Raw genomic sequence first — 20,802 nt, 5'->3', positions numbered from 1 at the left:
AAATACGCAACTCACTGTGAAAATGACCTGAAGACTGGCAGAAAAGATCTTCCACAGCTAATGACATAAAGAGAAGGCCACAACAAGAAGCAAAGGAGGGACTTTGACACCATAGAGAACCAAATCTCCGGCACAGCAACCAGTCAAGAGGAGAAATAATAACAAATATGGAAGAGGAAGGGGATTAGGCCTAATACAGTGCACTTCCAGGCCTAAGGACCTGAACCAAGAAGACAAATCCCCATAATATCTGGCTTTGAAAATCAATGGGGCTTAACTCCAAGGGAGCCAGAAGGCTACAGGAAACCAAGTCTCTGTGCTTAAAAGGCCAACGCACTATATCGCTCAGTCACAGACCCAGCACAGAAGCACCAATTTGAAAAGTCTTTGTTAAACATGAAGGAGATTTATTGTCTAACTTTAGGATGTATGCAAGAGAGGCAGGAATCTGCAGATTTCTCTGGGAACAGAAGTGATGACAGGCTCCATTCTTCTTGCCCTCCTTTAGCCTAGCTAGCAGGATGCTTGCAGGAGCCAGTTCTGACACTCTCCATCACCTTGCTAGCACCATTTGCCCCACTGCAGCATTTCCCTATAGACCCATCCCAGCAGGCACCACTCTGAAGCGGCACAAGCCCTTCCACACGGTATATAGCTAAGCCAGGAGCAGTGCCCCTCTAAAGTGACTCCTGTCTAGAGGAAGGTAGAAGCAAATGCCACCCTCCAGCATGCCTACAGTATCTACAGCTAGGTTTCTCAGCCAGCTGTGCCAGTGGCAAGCCCTGCCCACCAATGCACCCACAGCAAGCACAGCAGATAGCGAGGTTGAGGGCTGGCCTTATCCACCAGCATACCCACAGCCAATCCTCAGCCAGCTGCACCAGCGGCAAGCCATGTCCACCAGTGTGTCCACAGTAGTTTCAGCCAGTCATTGCTGAGAGGCAGGTTAAAGGCCAGCTCCAGCCACCAAGACATCCTCAGTACTCACAACCAAGCCACAACAGGAGAGTGCATACAGCTCACACAGGTGATACCCATGGAGCACCTGTTTCTGGCGACCAGGAGGGACTGAGCTACTGGGCACTACATGACACCTTTCACATAACACTACTACTTTCAAGACCAAGAGACATAACTGACCTAGTTAATACACAGAAACAAACACAGAAAGTCAGACAAGATGAGAAGACAGAGGAATATGTTCCAAACAAAAGAACAAAACAAAACCCCAAAAAGAGTTATATGAAATGGAGATAAGTAATCTATCTTATATGATACAGTTCAAAGTAATGGTCATAAAGATATTCACCATACTTAAGAGAAAAATGGATAAATTCAGTGAGAACTTCAATGAAGAAATAGAAAATATAAAAAAGAGCCCAATCAGAGCTGAAGCATACAATAACTGAAATGAAAAATACACTAGAAGGAATCAAAAGCAGATCAGAGGATGCAGAAGAACAGATCAGAGATCTGGAAGACTGGGTAATGGAAAGCAACCAAGCTGAACAGGAAAACGAAAAAATAATTTAAAAATGAAGATATGGCACAAAAAAAGACATATAGATCAATGGAAAATAAAGGAAAGCCCAGAAATAAACCTGTGTTTATATGGTCAATTAATCTATGACAAAGGGAGAAAATATATACAATGGAAAAAAGATAGTCTCTTCAATAAATGGTGCTGAGAAAACTGGATAGCAAGATGCAAAAGAATGAAACTGTACCACTTTCTAATACCATACACAAAAGTAAACTCAAAATGGATTAAAGACCTAAATGTGAGACCTGAAAACATAAAAATCCTACAAGAGAACACAGGCAGTGATATAACATTGGCCACAGCAATATTTTTCTAGGTATGTCTCCTAAGGCAAGGGAAACAAAAGCAAAAACAAACTACTGGGACTACATTAACACAGAAAGCTTTTGTATAGAGGAGGATACCATTAACAAAACAAAAACTCAACCTACTGAATGGGAGAAGATATTTACAAATGATATACCTGATAAGGGGTTAATATCCAAAATATGTAAAGAACTTATACAACTCAACACCAAAAAACCCCCAAACAATCCAATTAAAAAATGGGCAGAGGACATGAACAGACCTTTATCCAAAGAAGACATACAAATGGTCAACAAACACATGCAAAACTGCATCACTAATCATCAGTGAAATACAAAAAGAAAGCACAATGACATATCACCTCACATCTTTAAGAAAGGCTAAAATAAATCAAGAAATAACAAGTGTTGGTGAGGATGTGGAGTAAAAGGAACCCTCATGCACTGCTGGTGGGAATGCAAATTGGTGCAGCCACTGTGGAAAACAGTATAAAGGTTTCTCAAAAAATTAAAAATAGAAATACCATATTATCTAATAATTCTACTACTGGGTATTTATGCAAAGAAAACAAAAATGCTAATTTGAAAAGATACATGCACCCTATGTTTGCAGCCCAAGCGTCCATCGATAGATAAATGGATAAAGAAGATGTGGTATATATACACAATGGAATATTACACAGCCATAAGAAAGAATGAGACCTTGCTATTTGTGACAACCCGGAAAGGCGTTGAGGGTACCACGCTAAGTGAAAAAAGTCAGATTGAGAAAGACAAATACCATATAATTTCACTTAATGGGGAATCTAAAACAAATGAATAAATAGACAAAAAGCAGAATCAGATCTGCAAATACAGATAACAAACTGATGGTTGCTGGAGGGAAGTAGGTAGAGGAATAAACAACATGGGTGAAGGAGAATGAGGGATATAAGCTTCCAGTTATGGAATTAGTAAGTCACAGGAATAAAAGGCACAGCACATGAAATACAGTCAATGCTACTGTAAGAGCACTGTATAATGACAGATTGTAGCTACATTAGTGGTGGGCATGGCATAACATATAGATATTGAATCACTATGTTGTACACCTAAAACTAATATAACATTGTGCATCAACTGTACTCAAATTAAAAAATTAAAAATTAAAATAAAAAGTTTTAAAATGAGGATAAGTTAAGGCACTTCTGGAACAACATCAAGCATACTAATATTTGCATTACAGGGGTCCCAGAAAGAGAAGAGAAGAGAGAAAGGGACAGAAAACTTGCTTGAAGAAATAATAGCTAAAAACTTCCCTAAGCTAGGGAAGGAAACATTCAGGTACAGGAAGCCAAGAGAGCCCCAAACAAGATGAACTCAAGGAGGTCCACCAAGACAAATAATAATTAAAATTAAAAGATAAAAAGAGAATCTTAAAAGCTTCAAAAGAAAAGCAAACAGTTACGTACAAGGAAAACTCTATAAGGCTATGAGGTGATTATTCAGAAGAACTAGGCCAGAAGAAAGTAGTATTATATATTCAAAATGCTAAAAAGAAAATACCTACAACCAAGAATATTCTACTTGGCAAGGTTGTCATTCGAAATGAAGGAGTGATAAAGAGTTTCCCAGACAAACAGAAGTTCATCACCACTAAAGACGCCTTGCAAAAAATATTGAATAGTCTTCTTTAAATGGAAAACAAAAGGCCCCAACTAGAAGAAAGTTATGGAAGAAAAAAATTTTACTGGTAAAAATAAACATATACTTAATAAGCATACATCTATATGTTGCCTATAAGAAATTCACTTCAGGCCTAAAGACACATAAAGACTGACAGTAAAGGGATGGAAAAGATACTCCATGCAAAAGTAAGCAAAAAAAAAAAATTGGTTACCAATACTTATGTTAGACAAAACAGACTCTAAAACAGAGACTGTAATAAGAGACAAAGAAGGGCATTATATAATGATAAAGAGGTAAGTCTAATAAGAGGATGTAACAGTTGTAAATATCTATGCACTCAACATAGGACATATAGAGTGGGGAAAAGGTAGTCTCTTCAACAAATGATGCTGGACGGCTACATGCAAAAGAATGAGACTGGACCACTTTCTTATGGCATATACAAAAATAAACTCAAAATGGATTAAAGACCTAAATATAAGACTTGAAACCATAAAATTCCTTCAAGAAAACATAGGCAGCAATCTCCTTGACATCAGCCTTAGCAGTATTTTTCTGGATATGTCTCCTCCAAGGAAATCAAAGGCAAAAATAAACTATTGAGATGACATCAAACTGAAAAGCTTTTTCACAGTATAGGAAACCATCAACAAACTGAAAAGGTAACCTACTGAATGGAGAAGATATTTTCAAATGATATAACTGATAAGGGGTTAATATCCAAAGTACATGAAGAACTCATACAATGCAATACCAAAAAAAATCCAATTAACAAAAAAGCAGAGGACCTGAATAGCCATTTCTCCATAGAAGACATACAAATGGTCAACAGACACATGAGAAGATGCTCAACATCACTAATCATCAGGGAAATGCAAATCAAAACCACTATAAGATATCACCTCACACCAGTTAGATGGGTAGTATCAAAAAGACAAGAAAAAAACGTGTTGGCAAAGGTGTGAAGAAGAGGAAACCCTCGTGCACTGCTGGTGGCAATGTAAACTGGTGCAACTACTATGAAAAACAGTATAAAGGTTCCTCAAAAAAATAAAAATAGAGATACCGTATCACTCAGTAATTTCACTTCTGGGGATTTACTCAAAAAAAAAATGAAAACACTAATTCACAATAGACAAGATATAGAAGCAACTTAAATGTCCACCAACAGATGAATAAAGAAGATATGGTATGTATACACAGTAGAATATTACTCAACCATAAAAAGAATTAAATCTTGCCATTCATGGCAACATGGATGGACTTAGAGGGTGTTATGCTAAGCGAAATAAGTCAGACAGAGAAACACAAATACCATGATTTCACTTAATACAGAATCTACAAAACAAATGAACAAACAACAACAAAAAAAACAGAAAGAGACTCATAAATACACAGAACTGATGGCTGCCAGTGGGGAAGGATTGGAGGAATAGGAAAAATAGATGAATAGGTACAAAATTCCAGTTATAAATAAGTCACAAAGATGAAAAGTACAGCATAGGGAATATAGTCAATAATATTGTAATAACTGTATGGTGACAGATTATAATTACACTTATCACGATGAGCACTGTGTAATGTATACAATCGTTGAATTACTACGTTGTATGCCTGAAATTAACGTCGACTAAACTTCAGTTAAATTTTTTTAATTTTAAAAATAAATTATACTCAGCCTGAAAAAACAAATCATACACTATGACTAGGATTTACTTCTAGGATGCAGGGCTGATTCACCATACAAAAATCAAGTAATGCAATACACTACGTTAAAACAAAATGAAGGATAAAAATTACATGAACACCTCAATAGATGCAGAAAAAGCATCTGATAAACTTCAACACCTTTTCATTAAAAAAAAAAAAGTCAACAAACTAGGAATAGAAGGCAATTACTTTAACATAGTAAAAGCCATATATGAAAAAAAACCTAGCAAACACATACTTAATGGTGAAAAGCAAAATTTTTCCTCTAAGATCAAGAACACTCTTGTCACTTCTATTCAACACAGTACCAGAACTAGCAAGAGCAATTACGCAAAAAGAAGAAAAAGTACACAAATCAGGAAAAAAATAAATAAAATTATCTCAGTTTGCAGATGGCATGATCTTTTATGTAGAAAACACATCTAAAGATGCCACAGAAGAAAACTGCTGGAATAAATGAATTCACCAAAGTTGCAAGTTACAAAATCAACATATAAAACATATAAAATTCAGTTGTGTTTCTATACACTAATAACAAACTATCTGAAAATAATCCCACTTAGCATCAAAACAATAAAATACTTAGGAATAAACTTAACTAAAAGGATCAAAGACTTACATACTACAAACTATAAAACAATGATCAAAGAAATTAAAGAACATACAAATAAATTGAAAGATACCCTGTGCTCATGGATTGGAAGACTTAATGTTGTTAAAATCCCCATGGTACTCAAAGCAACCTACAGATACAATACAATTTCTACCAATAGCCCAAAGGCAATTTTTACAGGAATAGAAAAAACAATCCTAGGGGTGCCTGGGTGGCTCAGTTGGTTAAGTGGCTGCCTTTGGCTTGGGTCATGATCCCACGGTCCTGGGATTGAGCCCCACGTGTCAAGCTCCCTGCTCAGCGGGGAACCTGTTTCTCCCTCTCCCTCTACCAGCCGCTCGTGCTCTCTCACTCTTTATCTCAAATATATAAAATCTTTAAAAAAAAAAAAATCCTAAAATTCACAAAGAACCACAAAAGATCCCCAAAAGGCAAAATAATCTTAAGAAAGAAGAAGAAGAAAGGTAGAGGCATCATACTTCCTAATTTTAAAATATATTACAAAGCTACAATAATTAAAACAGAATGATACTGGCACAAAGACAGACATACAGACCATCTGAACAGGACAGAGCCCAGAAATAAACTTAAGCATATCCAGTCAAGTGATCTTTGACAAAAGTGCCAAAAAATACACAATGGGCGAAGGATAGTCGCTTCATTAAATGGTGTTGGGAAAACTGGATATCGACATGTAAAACAATGAAAGTGGACTCTCACTTTACACCACAGACAAAAATCAAATCAAAACGGATTAAAACCTTAAACATAGAACCTGAAACATGTGAAACTCTTCAAAGAAAACATAGGGGGAAAAGCTTCATGACACTGGTCTTGGCAAGGATTTCTTGGAAATGACATCCAAAGCATAAGCAACAAAAGCAAAACCTGACACATGGGACTACATCAAACTGAAAAGCTTCTGCACAATAAAGCAAATAATTAATAGAGTGAAAAGGCAACATACAGGATGGGAGAAAACGTGTGCATATCATACAACTAATAAGGGGTTAATATTTAATACAAAGAACTCTTACAACTCAATAATAAAAAAACAAAACGATTGAAATTGGGCAAAAAACTTAAATAGACAGTCCTCCAAAAACAACATACAAATGACCAATAGGTATATTTAGAAATCCTCAACATCACTAACCATCAGGGTAAAGGAAATCAAAACCACAATGAGAGAACACCACACATCTGTCAGGATGGCTAGGATTTAATTAATAAATAAATAAATAAGTAAGTAAGTGTTGGTGAGAACACAGAGAAAAGTGGAACCCTAGTACACTGTCAGTGGGAATGTAAAATAGTACAGCCACTACAGAATACAGTATGTAGGTTTCTCAAAAAACTAAAAATAGAACTATTATATGATCCAGTATTCCCACTTATGGGTACTTATATAAAAGAATTGAAAGCAGGATCTCAAAGAGATATCAGCACTCTTATGTTCACTGCAGCATTATTCATAACAACCAAGATGTGGGAACAATCTAAACGTCCATCAGTGGAAAAATGGATAAAGAAAAGCAGTATATACATACAATGAAATATTACTCAGTTTCTAATCCTGCCATATGCAACAATATAGATGAACTTTGAGGACATTATGCTAAGTGAAATAAACCTAGTCACAAAAGGACAAATACAGCATGATTCCACTTATGTGAGGCATTTAAAATAGTCAAACTCATATAAGCAGTGGGTATATGGTGGTTGCCAGGGGCTGGAAATAGGGAGATACAAAGTTGCTATTCAAAAGGTAGAAAGTTTCAGTTATACAAGATGAATAAATTCTAAAGATCTGCTGTACCACACCATGCTTACAGTTAATAGTACCGTATCATACACTTAAAAATATGTTAAGATGGTAGATCTCATGTTAAATATTCTTGCTACAATAAAAAAAAGATAAAATGATAATTATAGATCAAAACAAATATTTAGAAAATATTCAGCCCATCACAAGCCTAACTCACTTGCCTCAATACAAATTATGGCAGGGGTGCCTGCATGGCTCAGTTGGTTGAGTGTCCAACTCTTGATTCTGGCTCAGGTCATGATCTCAGGGTCCTGAGACTGAGCCCTGTGTCAGGCTCTGCGTTTCGCATGGAGTCTGCTTGAGATTCTCTCCCTCTCCCTCTGCCCCTCCCCCTACTTGCGTGCTCTCTTCTCCCTCTCTCTAAAATAAATAAAATCTTTAAAAAATAATTATGGCAAAGTAAGGAACTTGTGTTTACCAAGTGTCTGCAAGCACATTAAGAAAAGGTGGGATAATTTCTAGACAAGGTTTTCTTCTTAAAATAGAACTAGTAATGGTCAGAGTTGACCAGCGAAATACAAGAAAATATGTCTCAGTGAAATACATTGGTCCTGGAATACTTTTTGAGGCATTATACTGGGACAATGGGAAGAGCAAAAACAGAAAGACTGGGTTCAAAATACCACTTATTTTATTTAACTAATAATCACTTACATGGAACTAAATGCCAGGTATTGTTTAAGCGTATGACAAATATTAACTCACTGAGTCATCATAACAAACTTTGGAGGTAAGTACTATTATTACATTCATTTTACAGATCAGAGGAAGAAACCAAGGCCCACAGAAGTCAAGTAATTTGCTGAAAGTACCATAACTAGTATGTGACAGAGTCAGGATTTAAACACAAGTAGAATGGTTGAAATGTTTGTGACCTTGGGCCAATAACTTAGTCTCCAGGAGTCTCAAATTCATCTGTAAAAATGAAATGAAAGCAGGGGATCATTAGGATTAAATGTGATAACTCTTGTAAAGTAGTCAGTCCAGATCCAGAACACAGTGGATACTATTTCTACTCTTACCTTCCCCTGGTGAGCAGCCAATATTGCAGGATGTTAGGTTTGGTCGTAAGTGATGATATCACAAATTTACAACTAAAGAAGGATTTAGTTTAATTCAGCCTATAATATCAACATGCATGAATATGCATTAAGGGACATATTAATTGAAAAACAATTTGCTACTATTCAATTAGAAACTCAGTGGGATATGATAGTCATAAGAGTACAATAGTAGAAGAGCTGCTCTTATATTTGAACATTTTCCAACGCCAAAACAATGGCAGAAAAAAAAATGTATAAATAAATCCAGACCGAGTATATCCTACCTGTAGCCAAAATTTTCATTAAAAATGTAACAATAAAAGCATCTCTGAATTTTGCTTTCTATCCACCTAGACTCTCCAACAAAACTCCTGCCAGCCATAACCCTAAGAGGTAAAGTCTGACATTAGCAGTTCTGAGTCATTTTTCAGAATGCCATTAACAGCTTACACTTCTCTCAGTCCTTGTGACATCCTCTCCTATATTTCACAAAGACAAGTGGTAGGGAAAATAGTCGTCAGAGATAATACTAGGACTATGGCAGAAGGGTAGTTGGACTCCTAGAGGTAGAAGAATACACTGAGGCTATTTTAAGATATGATTTAAAGGGACCAAAGAGATTCTTAAAAATGGTGATCTTAGGGGCAGTGTGGCAGAAAACCAAAATTGTTCCTGGTGCATTAAGATATTATAGAAAGTTCCACTTCAGAAACAAATGCACTTTCATCATAGGAGGGAACTATGGAAGTCTTGCTATCTGTGAGACCTTTGGCAGGTTACTTAGTTTCTCTATCCCTGAGTTTCATCTATAAGATGAGGATAATAACAACACCTATACTTCACAGGGTTGTTATGAAAATTACAGAGTTAACCCATGCAAACAGACCAGCGCCCTGCACACAGAGATGTTAGTTAACATTACTGCCAGTGTTGTCAATGTCATCACCACTGTCACCATCATCTGCCAGGAAACCGGTTCTCCCAGTCTCTCACTTTCATACATTCATTTTCCCAATACCTCTGATGGCATCACTCACTAAAGCTCACTTTACTGTGGAACCAACATTTTCCAGTCAATACTTACAAATTGCTCTTTTCCAACTGAATGTGACATAGTCTTGAGACGGTTTCAGCTAAACCAATTTCAATATCTGCCAATCCCTCCCATTAAAAACAAAACAAAACAAAAAACCCTCGACTTACCAAAACTATTTTATATGCCCTAACAAAGAGAAATAGGAAGACTTGCTTCATTTTGTAAATTCATTTCATTTTAAAGTTTTTTGCGTCTTTTGACTGATGTCAATCTTTTGATGTCAATCATGTCAGTTCATCAATCAATACAATAACGTTTTAATAAACTTTCACGTACAAATTTTTCCCTATCCTAAAGTTTTATCATAAGATTCAACATTTAGAGCTAAAAATCATTGCAACTAAAAAATGAACTGAATACACAAAAGCCTGTCTCATTTGTCTAGGTGATACAATGAGGTTCAAATAAGATGTAATATATGATGTATGCTTTATGAAAATTTACATTATAACACGCCTAGTAAACGAGATGTTCTCTCCATTCACTGTTTTTTATTCTTAAATCACTAAGCAAAGCACCTAAGGTATTAACCCAAATAGAACACAAAAATAGTCAGCTTGCTATGACAAGGGCTGAGATTACCAACCTGGAAAACTCTGAGACCTGGACATGGGCTCTTCCTAACTAGGTGCATGCTATGGGACAAATCACTTCACCTCTTTGGACCCTAATTTCCTTACCTGTAAAAGGAGAATGTAGATTAAATTATCTCCAACTTTCCTTCCTGCTCCAAAAGTCTATGATTTTAACCTATTATTTACAGAAATTTTAGAATTTTGATTTTATTTCTGTGATGAAAGTAGATTCTGTTTATTACCTATTTCCGTCACTAGATGGTGCTATCTGCATAGTTATTCAGGCTACTTGAAGAAACCTGGCAGCACCTCTCAACAGGAACACTTAACAAACTTTGGGACTCTCCAGGCCGTTATAGGGTATTTAAGATCTCTGTCCCCATCCCCCACCATCGCATGACCATTAAACACCAGCAATCTCTTCTACCCTAATCACTGTGACAATCACAATCATATACACTGCCCTACTAAAAGGCTGCTCCTGCGTTAAAACCACTGAAACAAAATTAGTTTCCTTTTTCATATTTAAGAAACAGATATTAAAAAATAAAAATGATTTAGCTGTTAGTGAAACCAGTCATCTATATAAATGACTGTAAAGTGTCAAATTATCTTTACAGTGACAAATGAATATACACACACACACACAAAATCAAATACTTAATTTGACTGTCAGCTGGTAACTGGACATCTAGTTATTATTCTGTGGGTAAGTCACACCTTAGTCCAACCAGTTTTTACCAACCCTATATTAGTCTTTCTGATAATTTATATAATGATAAACTAAATGTCTTATAAATGAAAAATCAAAACTATAAAAATATACAAAATAAACTCACACCCAATAACAAAGCCACAACGAGAGAGCACTCTAAGTGAGGCAAGCTGCCTATTTTCAAAGAGGCCTCCTGAGTAACTTGATTTTAATGAATTTTCCATATCCTGTTTAGTCCTGGCCTTAAAATCTCACAAATCTAAAGGGACAGCACATGACCAATAGATCCATCTCACAGGAACAGTTCCCATTAACCAAGGTCACAAGATTGATATAAAAGCAGAATATCAACTTATTAATGTGTGGCAATAACTATAACTGCCCAAACTACCAAGGGCACAGGGCATCTACGTCCTCAAGTCATCATGTTCTTTCTCTTTTAGCATGATACGAAGGAAGCCAAGTTATAATGAGAAGGTTGCCTAATAAGGACAGAATTAGGAATAAGATAATTGCATTCTGTGATTTGAATATTAAATGGCAAAAAGTCAAGAAAGTCTGATCCATCAATGTTTAAAAAGAGGATATAAGCCAGAAGTAAGAATCAAGTATAGGACATGCAAAATTACCCTTTGAGGTAGGTACTATCAGTATTCCCATTTTTCAGACTAGAAAAGAGACTTAGAAAGGTTAAGTAATTTGCTTACAATCACAGGAAAGAGACAAGAGGTCAAACACAGATTAGCCTGACTCTGGAGTCCCAGGTCCCAACCACTACGCCAGATAAGATATAAAATCCTCACAAATGCTAACAAGTCTCTACCTTTCAGTTTTATCTCTTGACATTGGTGCCCTTGAACTCTACATTTTAGCACACTGAATTTTTAACTCCTGGACTAAGCAATCATTACTTTTGCCTTTGAACATGCTGTCCGCCATGCCAAAAACACCCCCATCAACATCTTCACCAGGATAATTACAACTTAGCTTTCAGATGTCTGCTGTAAATATCTTTTTCTCAGTCTAATCTCTAGGCCAAGTTCTCATCCCTGCTAATGTTACATTTATGCTCTCCTTTTTCAGGGGATCCTGTATATCTCTATCACAATACTTTAAACTACAAAAATTGTTTATTGAATGTCTGCTTTCTACTCAAATTCTGACCTCCATAAAGATATTGTGTATCCCTACATCCTGGAAGATGGTACATACACATTAAATATACATTGAATTAATAAATGGAAATCAACATAATAGGTCAGAGAAGGGCTATGTATATCAATTTAAAGAGACCTAGGTCTCAAAGATGTCTTCTAATAGCATGTATTAACAAATATGAAAAAGAATGTGCCAATCAAAAGCAGAATCTGAAAAATCATGGCAAATGCTGGCCAGTGTCCACTTAAGTCTTCCCTTGAGAAAGTGAATATCCTAGCTGACTGGACCTAATTATTATTTATGGCAAAGTGGAGGGAAATATGATTGGAGGCAATGAAAGCTGTAATGAGGCTGACACAGAAGTTCAGGTAAAATGCTAATGGTAGAGATAGAAACATAGTGAGATATATTTTATAGATATAACTACTGACACTTGGTGAAAGATTCCATGTGAATGATTAAGAAGGAAGTTCTAAGGAGGACTCCAGATTTTTTCCAAAAGCAACTGAATAGAAAGTGGTGTATTTATTGGGGAAAGGAAGACTAGAAGTAGACTGAGGGAAAAATCAAGGATATACTGAATACATTAGGCTTGAGATACTTGTGAAATAGAAAGAGGAAATAACAGGCAGATACTTGTTTTTTTTGTTTTGTTTTTAATTTTTTGACTGTAGCTGAAACACAGGCATACATTTAAATATAAGTGATTTAGAAGATTAGTGCTCCTAGGACTTTAACTGTATTAATTCTATAATATAGGTCCAATTACTATTCCTATCCTATAGATGAGGAGAACTGAGGTATAGAAAGGATAAAAACTCACCCAGGATCACAGAGCTAGTACTCTAGAGCTGGCAAAGCAGATTCTCAAACTTAGGCAGTCAAGTTCCTGAGCTCGCTCATTATCACTAAACTACACTGCTTCTTTGGCAGCTGACTGATACCCCCACACCATGGGGACTCCAGAAAGGTTCTGTATTTGATACTCAAGGTAAAAGGGCTGAGGTGTAAGATTCAAATAGAGAATTAAAAGAAGAGTCTCCACAATGAATGGGATAACCCCATCTCCCTCTCCCTTTCTAACCCTTAAACAATAGCCAGTTTTATAGGATTCTTCTGCAAAGACACTTAAACAGCCACAGATAAAGGGCCTATATATATTCCATGCAGAAGTTCCCAAAGAGAGAGCTAGCTCACTGCCCTATCATCTTACAGTGGAGTCCACTATCCCAACCTAGGTATACAGAGCTTCTGAAAAGTATCTTAGTGCCTTCTTATAAAATATGGACAATCATGAGTTACAAATTTGGGGATGTATATACTTCCATCCATGAGACTAACTGGTACTGGATTTGTCCTCCCACCACAAATAACCATGAAACTGGACAGACTACACGAGGCAAACATTTTCAGGTACTGGACAAAAGGCAAGATAAGACTGTGATTCTTGAGAGGAAGAGAAACACTGTGTAGTACTAGCGATCCCTGGATTTGCTCCTGCTCTCTGCCTGGAGGCAGTTTCCTGACCACAATGTAAATGGGTAGAACCCAAGCAGAACATGGTAAGTTTGGCTAAGCTAAGGAGTTAGAAGATAAGACTTTAGGGCTGCAAGGAGTAGTTGGAATTTGTGGGTTAAGGTATTAGAAAGAAGCTCACCCCAGAAATTGGCAGAGTTTCCTTGGGGGTACCTTAAACTAGGTTTCATTAAAAATGTTTGCTCTACAAAAACAAAACAAAAAAACAAAACACACATACACACACACAACTTTGTTAAGAAAAGATGAGCCACAGATAAGGAATAAACATTTTCAAATCACATATCCAACAAATGACTGTATCCAGAATACGTAAAAAACTATTGACTCCAAAGTCAATAGTAAGAAAACAGACAATTCTATTAGAATGTGGAGGGGAAAAAAACTGAACAATACTTAACCAAGAAGGAAATATAAATAGCGAATAAGCACATAAAAACATTAGTCGGGTTATAAAAGATGAAATCTACCATAACAAGAAATCAATCGTCTAAACCTAATGAGTCAAGAAATTAAAAAATAAACAGATTATGTGGAAATACAGAGGTAAACCGCTAAAGAAGTTAAGGTGACTTTCACTTCTGGGGTATAAGGCGACAGGGCAGTAAGGGCTGATATTTCCCAGTATGAGTTTACAATACTAAACAACAATGAAATGTGTAGCTAATCACACAAATATATACATATTTTTAAAGGGGAGTATGGTTAATAGTGTCAAATGCTACTAAGAGAAAGAACAAGATAAAGGTAGAAAAGCATGCATGGGATATGACAACATGGAGACAACAAGTTGATCTTGAGAAATATAACTGTGGTAGAGGTTACGATAAGACCAGAAACAAAACCAGAGCAACAGACTTTGAAATCATACACACTTGGGTTTGAATCATGGTTTTACCCTTTTGTACCTGTAAGAACGTAACTTAACCTATATGGGCTTCAGTTCCTTTATCGATAATGATACTAATCACTACTTCACAGAGTTACTAAAGGATTAGATCAGATAATACATATATCATACTAAGCACGGTATTAGAATATACTGTTAAATGACAGATAATGGTGTTATCATCTAAACAGGTGATATCACAGAATAAATGGTAGTATCAATATATTATCTGAGGTTCTAGTAGTGTTCCTCCCTTTTGATAGGAAATAAATACCTGTACTCAGACACAGCATTTTTATATCCTAAGTGTTCCAGAGGTGCCTGGGTGACTCAGTCGGTTAAGTGTCTGCCTTCGCTCAGGTCATGATCTCAGGGTCCTGGGATCGAGCCCTGCATCAGGCTCCCTGCTCAGCAGGGAGTCTGCTTCTCCCTCTGCCTCCCCCTACTTGTGCTCATGCTCTCTCTCTCTCAAATAAATAAATAAAATCTTTAAAAAAAAAAAAAAAAAAAAGAACATTATATCCTAAGTGCTCCATAGCAAAGATACTACCTTGATCACTATGCATTCAAGACTTAACATCTGTAGCAGTATCGTTTTCTCCTTTGAACCAAGTGTGATATCACAACTGGCAAAAGGTCACCTCGTCCACAACACAATAGTTAGATGTGCTTTAGAAAATGAAATGATAATTATATCTATCCAGGTATACTCTTAAAAAATAGATGGCTTGTAATATCAATATTTACTAATCTCTCTAATTTCATTCTACTTTCTTAAATAAAACAGAAAATTTAATTTACCAAGCCACCCAAAAACATAAAACTAGCATTTGATCACTCAAAGTAGTAATTCCCAAACCTGCCTAGATAGCATAACTTGGAAGTTCCTAAACATATTCAGATTCAGGGTTTCGTCATCTAGCTACTGACTCAGAATTTCCAAGTGTGGGGCCTAGAATATGTATTTTTAAACTCTACCCAGAAAAACATTTTAAAAAAGGCAATCTACAAAAGAAGAAATAAAATAGTCAATAAAAATGAAACAATATTCTCAACTTTACTACTAGGCAAGAAAATGCATTTTTAAAAGCAATGAGATTCCATTTTTTGTCCAAATTAACAAAAACTAAAGATACTGAAAAGAGTGCTGATGTAGGTATTTAAAAAAGGGTATTCTGATATGTCATTGGTTAAGATTTGCCATAATATTCTGTAATAACTGGGAGTATCCTTTAAAAATAAACATAGCAATGCCAGCAATCCCACCCTACTGCTATAAAAGTGCAAGGAACATAAGGATATGTGTATATGGATGCCAACTACAGAATTATTTGCAATTTAAACAATGACAAAAAACCCTGGAAAGAACCCAAAAGTACGTGGATACATAATTAAATAAATTATTGACATTACAGAATATTAGGTAGCTATTAAAAAGACTAACTTAGAGACTTCCTCTTCTAGCAGTGACAGAGTAAATAATTACAGCAGAACAATGTTCCTATCAAACACAATTAGAAAATCTAATAGGTGAAGGGGATTAAGAGGTAAAAACTTTCAGTTATACAATAAATAAGTCATAGGGATATAATGTACAGCAGAGGGAATATAGCCAATAATATTGTAATAACTTTCATGACAGATGGTAAACACACTTATCATGGGGATTATTTTGTAACGTATAAAAATATTGAGTCAATATGATGTATACCTGAAACTTAAAGGATATTGTATGCCAATTATACCTCAATAAAAAAAATTAGAAAATCTGGATAAAATAGAAATAATATTTGTTCAAAGGTACTGGAGAGTTACCGAGTCAGCCAAGACTAGAAAAGCCAAAATTCCAGGAAGAAGGAAAGTTCAAGGAGGTGAGTCTGATCTGTGTGTTGCTCTTGCTTTCAGTGAAATGTTAAATTCTAAGCACTGAAGAGCCAGAGGCTGAGAATACAAGCAGAACTCAAAGGAAATCCAAGCAGAAAGAGGTGACTAAGGAGAGTTTTAAGCTGTTTAGCAGGACTAGAGAGCCGAAACTTACAAGTCAGGCTTGATAAGGCAGCCAAATTTGAGAAGCTAAAATTTAAAAGCTAGGAGGGCAAAGACACCACCCGATGCCAGTTCACCAAGGCATCTTATCGATTCTTAAGCTGCACAGGGCACTTTTTTAAACAAAAAGTGGATGAAAACCGAACAGAGATTTCAACAGTCTCATGGTGCTGGCAGATCAAAAACCGCAGTTCAAAAACCACTACAGAGAAGGAACTTAGTAAATACTCCACACCTTCAGCAGACTTCCCTGAACAGCAATACTCTTATGAATGAAGGTGAAGTAGAGGTAAATTGGAACTTATGAAGACCCAGCTCAGGCTCTGACTGACTGAAATAATCTGCTCTATTCTAGTTGTCCTCCAGACTAAAGGGAGAATCCCCTATAATGGAAGAAACTATCATTCAGAGCCAATAGTACTGTTTATATGAAATGTCCAGAATTCAATCAAATATGAGCAAGCATACCAAGAAACAAGACCAAAGGCAAAAAACAGACAGTAGAAACAGACCCAGAGATAATGAAATTAGAGTTAAAAACCATGAATGTTTAAAAAACAATTATGATTAACATAATCAAGAATATATGAATAAAATTATAACAAAACAGAGAATTTCACCAGAGAACTGAAATTTATAAGAGAATCAAATGGAAATTCTAGAATGGAAAAATACAATAACTAAAATTTAAGTCAAAGATGAGTTTAATGGCAGAATGGACACAGCTGAAAGTAAAATTAGTGAGCTACAAGACAGTGACAGAAAATACACATGCTGAAATGTGTGTTATCTGTGGGAAAGAACCACAAGACAGATCTGCTAAAACCATGAAAGAACCAATAGTCAAATTATTTTAATCTTAGGTATTGGCATTTCCCAATAATCTGTACTATTCCAGGGTGTGACAGTCTAGGAGTGAATACAGTTTGAACTTATTCGTGTTTAGAGGGTATGTGAAATTGAGAACTAGGCAGATCCATCTACTCAGACCCTAAACATGGCCCTAAAGTAAACTGCTTAAAGAAATTGGATCTCAAATATTACAGCTGGTGAATTTCTGAAGCATGTCCATATTCAAGTGGAATCAAAGAAGCCAAACTAAAGAACTGTGGACTGAGCAAAACTTCTTTTTAAAGATTCATTTAATTATTTTGAGAGAGAGTACGTTAGCAGGGGGGAAAAGGTGGGGGGAGAAGGGCAGAGGGAGAGAGAGTGAGAATCTCAAGCAGACTCCTCACTGAGCCCTGCATGGGGCTTGATCCCACAACCCTGAGATCACGACCTGAGCTGAAGTCAAGACAAAACTTTTTAAAAAAAGGGCTACCTTGAAGATTATGACTTAAACTTTAGAAGAACTAAGGTGATTGGCAGTAGAAGGAATCACAACATGTGAAACTCCTTAAATAAAACTGTATTAACTTTTCAATAAATAAATAAAAAAATATATAGCTGTAGAATGCAGTATCTTTCAGACATTAAAAATATAGTAAAGGTAACAAACTGATGGTTGCCAGCGGAGATGGGCATGAAGAGGCAGCAAAATAGGTGAAGGAGCAGGAAATACAGGCTTCCAGTTATAGAATGAATAAGCCACAGGATGAAAGGTACAGCATATGGAACACGGTCAGTGTCACAGCACTGCGTGGTGACAGACGGCAGCCACACTTACGGTGAGCATAACATATGGAGTTGTCAAATCCCTGTTTTGTACACATGGAACTAATGTAATATTGTGTGTCAACTATACTTCAGTAAAAAAACACAAAATGCAAATATAGATTTATATGTAAATTAAAAAACTTTATACCAGTAATGTTGAGAATTTAAACAAAACATACGTTTCTAGATGTTCTAACTTATAAAAACGGACACAAAACTGGGGCGCCTGGGTGGCTCAGTTGGTTAAGCCTCCATCTCTCGATTTCAGGTCAGGTCATGATCTCAGGGTCAGGAGATCCAGCCCCACATCGGGCTCTGCGCTCAGCATGGACCTTGCTTCTTTCCCTTGCTCCCTCTGCCTCTCCCCTCATTCATTCACTCTCTTTCTCTCTATTAAAAAAAAAAAAAAAAATGACAAAAAAACAGAAAAATGTGAATAGTTCTGTATCTGTTAAAAAGACTGAATCATAGGGGCGCCTGGGTGGCTCAGTCGGTTAAGCGTCTGCCTTCGGCTCAGGTCATGATCCCGGGCTCCTGGGATCGAGCCCCGCATCGGGCTCCTTGCTCTGCTGGAGGCCTGCTTCTCCCTCTCCCTCTGCTGTTCCCCCTGCTTGTGTTCCCTCTCTCTCTCTGTCAAATAAATAAATAAAATCTTTAAAAAAAAAAAAAAAAAAGACTGAATCATAACGAAAGACCATCCCACAAAAAAATCTGTAGGCCCATATGGCTTTACCCATGAAATCTCCAAACATTTAAAAAATAAGTATCATTAATATTACACAAACTCTTCCAGAGAAAAGAAAAAAAAAACAAAAAAAACAAAACACTTCCCAACTCATTTTATGAGGCCAGCATAATCTTAATACCAAAACATGACAGGATATTACAAGAAAAGAAAAGTCCAAGCCGGTATCTCTTATGAAGCTAAGCTAAACGTTAGCAAACCAACTTCAGTAATATATTGAAAGGATAATGTAATTGATAAAATTGGGCTTATTTCAAAAATAACAAGTTGTCCGAATGTGTAAAATAAAAATCAATGTAGTTTGCCACATTAGCAGATTAAAGGAGAAAAATTATATAGTCATCAAGACAAAAAAATGAATTTGATAAAATTTAAGTTACTCATAATTTTAAAGAAATCTCTTGGCATATTAGAAATAGAAGAGCAACTCTTCTAAAAAGTCAGATATAAAAAAAAAAAAAACCTTAGACACCAGAATGGTGAAATACTGAATGCTCTCCCCCTAAGGTCATGAAGAAACAAAAGTGCTCTCCGCTCACCCTCAACATTGTACTGAAGTTTCTGCCCATTTCAGTAACGTAAAAAAAAGAAAGTACATAGATTGGAAAGGAAGAACTAAAGCTGTCATTCACAGGCAACACAAATGTGTATAAATAAAATCTAAAAGAATCTATACACTATTAGAATTAAGTGACTTTAGCAAGGTTGTTGGATACAAGTTCATTTATAAAAAACAAACTGCACTTCTATATATGATCATTTGAATGACACTTCACGATAACATCAAAAAAGTCAAACACTTAGCAGTACATTTAACAAAAGATGTGTAAGTCCTATACACACATACACACACACACACACACACACACACACTTGAAAATAATACTGAAATTATAAGAATATCTAAATAAATGGACAAATAAATCACTCATGGGCTGGAAGACTCAATACTATTGACAGTAGTCAACTGTCCCCAAATTCACACAATTCCAATCAAAATCTCAAGCATGTTTTTGTACAGGTGTGTAATTTGATAAGCTGATTCTGACATTTATATGGAAAGGAAAGGGACTAAGAATAGCCAAGTCAATCTTGCAGAACCACACTGGAGGACAGAAGATATCAGATATCACGGCTTACTACAAAGCTACACTGACAATGTGGTATTGGCTCAAAGACAGATAACAGGCCAGTAGAATACAATAGGGAGTCCAGAAATAGACTTCTCTATAGCCTCCCACATTTATGACAAAAAGACACTGAAGTATAGTGGAGAAAAGATAACTCTTCAATAAACAGGGCTGAGGCTATTAGATATCCACATGGGAAAGAAATTATCTTAACCTCTTCCGTGTAGTATATTTTTAAAAGGTAATAAAATAATAAGCTTCTTTAAAATAAAACAGTAACAATTTATTGAAATAGGCAAAGATTTCTTAACCAGAACACAAAACACACTTATATTAAAAGCGTAATTTCATAGACTGTAGTACACTGAAATTAGGAAACTGTGCCAATCTGTGGCCCCCTATTTGGGAACCTCTTAATCTACAGTCAGACAATTCACTCAGTTCTCATTATACAACATTCACATAACTACTTTTGCTTTTGTGAATGAGTAATATCTTCATTTATGAAATTAAATCTATAAAACTCATAATAAGAACTTCAAA

General features: G+C 36.0%; 1 protein-coding gene across 3 annotated transcripts in view; it reads right to left on the bottom strand.

Moving 5' to 3' along the window:
* Positions 1 to 20,802, bottom strand: part of OMA1 (OMA1 zinc metallopeptidase) — a 79,594-nt gene that overhangs the window by 36,585 nt on the left and 22,207 nt on the right. The gene's annotated exons all lie outside the window — the stretch shown is intronic.

The sequence above is a fragment of the Phoca vitulina genome, unplaced genomic scaffold (genome assembly GCF_004348235.1).
Source record: "Phoca vitulina isolate PV1807 unplaced genomic scaffold, GSC_HSeal_1.0 scaffold2, whole genome shotgun sequence".
Lineage (NCBI taxonomy): Eukaryota > Metazoa > Chordata > Mammalia > Carnivora > Phocidae > Phoca > Phoca vitulina.
This window is presented reverse-complemented; position numbering and strand designations above follow the sequence as displayed.